This window comes from Solanum pennellii, chromosome 1 (assembly GCF_001406875.1).
Source record: "Solanum pennellii chromosome 1, SPENNV200".
Classification (NCBI taxonomy): Eukaryota; Viridiplantae; Streptophyta; class Magnoliopsida; order Solanales; family Solanaceae; genus Solanum; species Solanum pennellii.
In genome coordinates, this window is record NC_028637.1 from 92,673,146 (window position 1) to 92,680,705 (window position 7,560).

Consider the following 7,560-nt stretch of genomic DNA (forward strand, 5'->3'; position numbering starts at 1 on the left):
AATTATATCAATAATTAAATTATAACAAATATTTTAGCGCCATGTATTTTTTTAAAAAAATTTAAATAGTTTAAATTTAAAATCGTTAAATAAGTGGTAAATTTTGAACCCAAAGGTGGATGACAACTGACAAGGATATTTTGAAGCCAATAGGTGGGTAAGAAAGATATTTTGGAGCCAATAAATGAACGGAGAATAGTTTTATACCATTTCTAATACTTTAAAAATATTTTAGATCCTTTTCCATATCAAATATGCACTAATACATTTCTTAATGACCTCCAAGTGTCATAACCATGAGCAAGAAGAGGAGAGAGAGAAATAAGTAGGATAGATGCGGACTAAAGAAACAAAAAGAAGTTTGATAAGAAGTTATTAAACGCGGAGTGATTATGTAATTGTATATTTATATAAAAAAGAACCCTAGGCTCGCTTACGTGGAGCCACCATAAGCAAGAATTTTCTTTTAATTTTATTTATTTTCAAAACTAGCCTTCCACTTTCATGAAGAATTACAATTTTAATGAAGAATTGCGCTTTTATCAAAATTTGTGACTTTTATGAAAAGTTGTTAATTGTGATTTTAATGAAGAGTAGCGACTTCTTTCAAAAGTTGTGACTTTTATAAAAATTTGTGACTTTAATGAAGAGTTGCGATTTTATGAAAAGTTGCGACTTTTATGAGAGGTTGTGAACTTTTCGAAGGGTTGCAACTTTTCCAAATAGTTGAAACCTTTTTGATAAGATACAATAAATATTTGTTCACACTACCCTTTATTGTCTACAAATAGAGGATTTCCTCTCATTTTAAAACAACAAACATTCTGATCTTCTTCTTCTACTTTCATAAAACTAGTTTCCGAAACGTGCGTTGCACGTTTGCCTCATACAATTATTATAAAGTTAAATTATTATATAATGTTGAAATTAGAAATATTAGTTTTACCAATTTATATTTTATTTATTAAATAAAATTCATAATAATCGAATAGTACATTGACCATCAAGCAAGAAATATGAAAAAATAATTATATTATTATAGCATCTAATAATATGAATATATCTATATGACTTATTCTTAATAATCTCTCATTACGCCCCATATTAGTAAGTACACAAATTGTGTCTAGATGCATGTATTTAAATATGATTATTTAATATTAAATTAATTATATATTAATATTTAATTTAGTTTAGGAATAAAATAAGGGCAAAATGGTGATTCAACTTTTAAGTTAAGAACTTCCCACTTATAATAATACGAGTATATGTTATATCATAAAAAAAAAAATCATCTACCAGACTAAGTACAAATATGTCATAAATATTTTCTTGGGATAGCTTAATATATATAGGTTGTAGACTACTGAATGTGAATATAATCGAAGACATCTATAATCTTTTTCAACAGGTCGCATTAGTACCAATTTATACTCTATCAATAGTTATTTCTCCAAACTCAAAAAAGAATTTTAGAAAATTATAAAAATATTGAACCAAACTAAATAAGTATTAAGAGAATGATTTCTATAATCTGGCCATGTACAAAATTACACTAATAACTTATCTTTTAAGTCTAGCAGGGCACTCTTATAATCGAAGGTTCTGATACCATCATTCTGCTATCGAAAAAGACAAGCATATCAAAGAAATCATAAGAGTTTTCAGAATGTTCATCTATGTATTTTTCTTTGTACCTACAAAATTAAAATATGCAAAGATGAAACAAAAAGAAAAGAAATAATACATACTTACTGGAGTATCTCCGATGAACATATGAAATTAGGAAGATGGTAGATTAGATTTTTGAATGATTAACATAGAATACACACAATATATTATAGTAAATGAGACTCTTTGTTTCCCTTGTCTGTTATGCCTTTTCAGTTGCATTATTTAAATATGTCTTCATTGTTATATGATAGAATTACTGAAGGCTGAAACTAATAATTATACATTGTAATTAAGATACTTTTATATTTAATATTAAAAAGTAACTCCAAGAAATTGAACAAATTACAAAAAAATTAATTTCTCATTAAAATAATTTCTCACCTATTAGAGCATCAAATAAGAATTAAGGAAACATAAATCAACACATGTAAGCAAATTAACAATTAATTAATTTATAAATAGGCTAAGAGATAAACTTCAAAAATTTTAAACTATTTTTTTAAAAAAATAACAGGAAAACGTGTCTTTAAGATAATTAAACTTTATTATATACTTTATATACTAATATTTTACTAATAACCAATTAGATGATTTTTACAATTTCAATGTAAGGATAGGGGTAAGACTTTTCAAATTTAAAAATTAAGAGTAATTAAGTTAAGACTATAAAATAATTAGCAATTTATTTACTAATATTTAATTACTTTGATTATGATTTAGTACAGGGGCAAAATAGTAATTCAACTTTTGCCAAACTTTCTTCCCACTTATAATAATATATGATTAAATATTTTGTACTTTGCTCCTGTTGAGTAACTTATTGACACCACTGTCTTTGTATCAATAAGTTGGTGAATAAGATCGTTCTAGTCTGAGAGGATGTAAATTTTAAAACCTCTGATATTGGAGGGGAATAGTTTTCTTAAGAGGACATTGTGCATTTAGTGGACTCGATTTTTTCCTTTCTATTTCATTCTATTTTTACATATTTCGATATTTTTTTTACGCTCATTAATTTATGCATATGATATTAATTGTTGTTTTTGAGTACATGTTTTAAACTCTTTTGTTTATGGTTTTACAAAGTTATTGTCTCTGGTTATATCAAACATATAGACATATAGTACGTATTTTCATTGTGCAGAAAATAATTCTTGTATTCAGTTCCAAGAATTCATGTTTTGATATTCAACATTAAATTCTATAACTTAAAGTACTATATATAAACTTATATAGTATCTATTTTTACATAGATATGAAATTTTGTACTTATGAATCGAAGAAATTCATTATTCAAGTTCAAAAGTTATAATTGTTTCATGTTCAAGCGTAATCTCTCTCTTTTTTAAATATATTAACAAATTTTTGAATTTTCTCCTAAGACATATATCACAATTGTATAATCTATGCAACTTAAATGTTTCTTTTTATTACGAAATGTCTTAATATATATTCTTATTTTCTTCTTCTTTTTTTCCTTTTAATGTTGATTAAAGAAGCAATGATTTATTATTTCGTGAATAATTCATTCATTGGAGATTCTTGAGTTATGTGATAACGGCAAATAATCAAGTTCATGTTAGAATATTGCTAATATTTTTTAAGAATCTATTTTCCTATTATTTTCACTGTGTAAAAAATTATTTGCAAATTTAAATGCAATTATTATTTATGATCGCGCGAAGCACGGATAAATTACTTGGTTATTTTATAATATAATGAAATTTAATAGATGATAGGGATGTTATGTAAATTTTTTTTTCAAAATTAATTAGTCCTGATTAGAAGTGTGACGTATCCAAAATTTAATAACAACCCTTAAACATGTTTGTCATACGCTACCAGATTAAGGGAGTGGTCCATAAAGTGTAATTTTCACTTGTGGCTATCTTTATCAATTCAATACCATATATTATACCATTTTCTCTATATTTTACTCACAAAAGTGCAACTTTTGATCATATTATATAAAAAATTTAGTTAAAGAGTTCATATTTATCCAACTTCTCTAAAACTCTGTGTAAGTAACATTATTCAAGTAGCCAATGTTAATTTTTTCTTGAACTTCCTTTAACTTCAATGTTTTTACTTAGCTTATTGAACCACATAGTGGCCCAGTCTACTTTTTTTTTTCTTTTTTTCTTTTCTCATTTGAAGTAGTATATGTAAAGTTAAAACATATACGACGAAATATTGACTGTAGAAGATAAGCAGGAGTATAAATTATGTCCATGAAATTCAATCCCATATCCATATTTGTGATCCAAAACAAACATAATAAAGTTGTGATCCACTTCCATCTTTTTATTTCCACAAGACAGTGAATGCTAATTAAGTTAGAAGGAACATTCCTCTATTTATAGAGTCCTAAACCTTTTCCTACAAGAAAAGGATTAGTCAATTCAAAACATTTTCCTAAAAGGAAAACCTATTTATGGTAAGAAATTTAGGGCAAACCCAACAAATCTCCCCCTTGGCCTGAATTTCTGACAAAATAAATTTGTCCACCTTCTTCACTTAATCTTCAACACTTGCTTCTCCTCGCCATAATCTCCTTTGCAAAATTTATGTCTCAACACAGAGAATCTCTCTGAAACAATTTCTCCAACAAAATCTTCGTTACTGTCAAAAAAGGTTGCGGCTAGAATTACACCCGTCAAGATGAACACCTCTTTCTAACCTGGTTCAATCATCGATTATCGAACCACTGAACCTGACTTCATCATTGAATCTGGCTCTGATACCACTTGTTATGGTTTCTTCCGTTTAGACATATCATCTTGCTCATATTCCCCTCCATATAGATAACCTTAGCTCTGATACCACTTGTTAGGATCGAAAATAAGCAGGTGTAAATGCGGAAGCTAGCAAAGCAAACTTCGAAAGACCACGAGTAAGAAGACAATGAGAAATATACCAAAAGACACAAAGATTTAACGTGGTTCGGTCAATCGACCTACGTCCACAAAGGAGATGAGCAATCCACTATAAATATGAGAGTACAAAATACAGAGAGAAACAACCTCAACCAATTCACTCGGAATACATGGGAGGTTCACACAAGTGATAATGTATCAAGCTTGTGACCCATAAATTCTCCCCCTAACCAAAACTCTCAAAGCCCTTAAGACTACATTGTGAATGCTGATTAAGTTAGAAGGAACATGCCTCTATTTATAGAGTCCTAAACCTTTTCCTACAAGAAAAGGATTAGTCAATCCAAAACCTTTTCCTACAAGGAAACCTATTTATGGTAAGAAATTTAGGGCAAACCCAACAACAGTGACTATACATAAAAAGCAAAACCTACCCCATGATACTTATGATGATGACATCTCTATTGCTCGGACTTTTTAAAAATGTCATTAGTATGTCAGATTATATTTTTTAAAAACCGACACGAGTGCCACAATATTTTGTGATGGATAAACTCAAACCAGAAATCAAATTATTCATTGGAATTAAACTCAATTAGTACTGACTACGTGTAATAGTTTATATTGGTAGAAGATTGACATACTCTTGTGGAGTTGCATCGTATATTAGCCCGGGATCAAGTGCTCTGCTGGGATCAATGAGCCCTGATCCAATGCCGTATGGTGTTGTTGGTTCGTTGGTAGTAGCCACGTTGATTCGCTTTTGAGTGCTATCCATAGGGTCGGCAGTGGTCATTATTGCTGATTTAATAGCTGATGGACTCCAATCAGGATGTACGGATTTTAGCATTGCAGCAATTCCAGATACATGAGAACTAGCCATGGATGAGCCTGATTCGATGTTGCAGTCACTTCCCCAAAACATGCTAGTACCAACACGGATGGAATCTACTTCCGGTGGCCAGGCGCCTATAACTGACACCCCTGGTGCTATTTATATCCGGCTTTGATATTCCAACATAGCTTCGAGCAGGACCTCTACTGGATGAATAGGCGAGTTTGGGTGTAGGTGCGGTGACATCTTCGTACGTCTCTTGAAAATGTATGCTCACAGTAGGGTGCTCAGTTTTCCTGATGTAATCTTTCACTTGCTTACCTTCCTTTCTGCCAATCACAACCCCAGGGCTGTGAAATGATTTGGAGGTGAGTGCTCTTGGATCAGAAGAAATGTAGATAGCTGCCAGAAATCCAGTATCCGTTACGCTGTTCATTTGAAAGGAAAATCCAATTGCAAGATCAGAGGAGAAATCCTCCGGACCATCACAAACAACGACTTGAATGAAGGGTGCCAAGGCATTGGATAACAATTCAGTTGAATTGCAAGAAGAGGCGGTCTTGTTATACGTCAGGGTTGTATCCTTGATAATTGCTCTCAAGGGAAACAAACTCCAACCCCTAATCTTTTGCCCATTGCCTAGAGTTAGAGTCCCTGCAAAGGTTCGTCCTGTGGAAGCTGATCCAACAGTCATGATCCATGGGGCTCCGTTCACTAGAGTTCCAAAATCTGGACCACGATTACCAGCTGAACCAGTAACGAGAATGCCCTTCATCATATAGCACCAAAAGCCCCAATTGCTATATTGTCTCTATGTAGAGGAACATGAGCTGATCCACTAGACATGGATATGATATCAACTCCATCAGCAACTGCCTGATCCATACCAGCAATCATATCTGAACTAGTTATCTATCAAAGTTCACGCCATGATACTTTGTAAATAGCCAACCTAGCACGGGGAGCAACCCCTTTTGCAGTTCCCTTTCCATATCCGAAGTAGGAATCTCCTTGGACATAATTTGCTGCAGCAATTGAGGCTATATGTGTACCATGACCCCAAGAATCCCGGGCAGAAAATGTGGTAAGATTCACATGAGTATTCTCAGATACAGCTCCCTTGTAAAAGTAATTAACCCCAATAATTTTTCTATTGCACAATGAAGAGTTGAAATCAGCGTGCCTGCTCGACAAATTCCCTTCCACCTTTTAGGGATTTCATGCATACCATCATCGCTAAAGCTACGCGATTCAGGCCATATCCCCGTGTCAACGATACCAATAATGACATCTTGGCCAAAATTAGAAGCTGGCCAAAGACCAGAGGAAGGATTGAGGTTAAGGAACTCAGGAGTATCTGTAGTGTGGAGTTCTATGGTACCGTCTTTATGAGCTGAAACAAATCCTGGAGACTTTTTCAAAGCTTCTAGTTTATTTTGGGACAAAACGGAACTGAAGCCATGAAATACATTGTCATAAGAATATAGAAGCTTTGGAGCAGGATGGTGGCTATTAAGTGAAGCAGGAGTTATAATCTTAATGGATTCAATTGTAGAAGAATGTCAGTGATGGTGAGTAGCAAATATCTTAGGCATTAAAGACTTGTCCAAATGGACAATGTATGTGCTACTCTCTGCTAAACAGAGAAAAGGACCAAACAGAAAGAAGAAACAAGATAGCAGTAGTTATTAGGCCACTCCAATTTGAATTTTGAATGATGATTGTATACTATACTTCTATAAGAATTTATAGATGAATGCAGTTGTGGTAGATATTTCAAATTTGAAGATAAGCATCATTTCTTTCATGTCAGAGATTTGGTAGTACAAATGTGATGATGTAAAATGCCATTGCATTGTCCTTAGGCGGCTACTAATCAAGCGGTTCCCATGCCAGGGGTCGTTTGGTCGGGAACAAGTTATCACAGGATTAGTTATTATTTGAAGAATGTCCTCTTTACGGCTCCCAATCTAAACTCGTGCTTCATTCATGATCCAGCTCTCTCATCCACATCAATAGTTGAATATTATCAACTGGCTAAAACTGGATTCAGCTCTCCAAAAAAGGAATATGAAATTCTGAATGGAGTTTGCTTAAACACTTCTTTGAAGTAACTGAAGAATCGGGACCCTATAATTACACAGTGATCCGAATATCAAATTCTAGAAAAAAATA

The 7,560-nt window shown here is 32.3% G+C and overlaps 1 pseudogene; it reads right to left on the reverse strand.

Annotated features, from left to right (window-relative positions):
- Positions 1–5,078: 5,078 nt before the first annotated feature.
- Positions 5,079–7,070, reverse strand: LOC107024986 (annotated as a pseudogene).
- Positions 7,071–7,560: the final 490 nt, after the last annotated feature.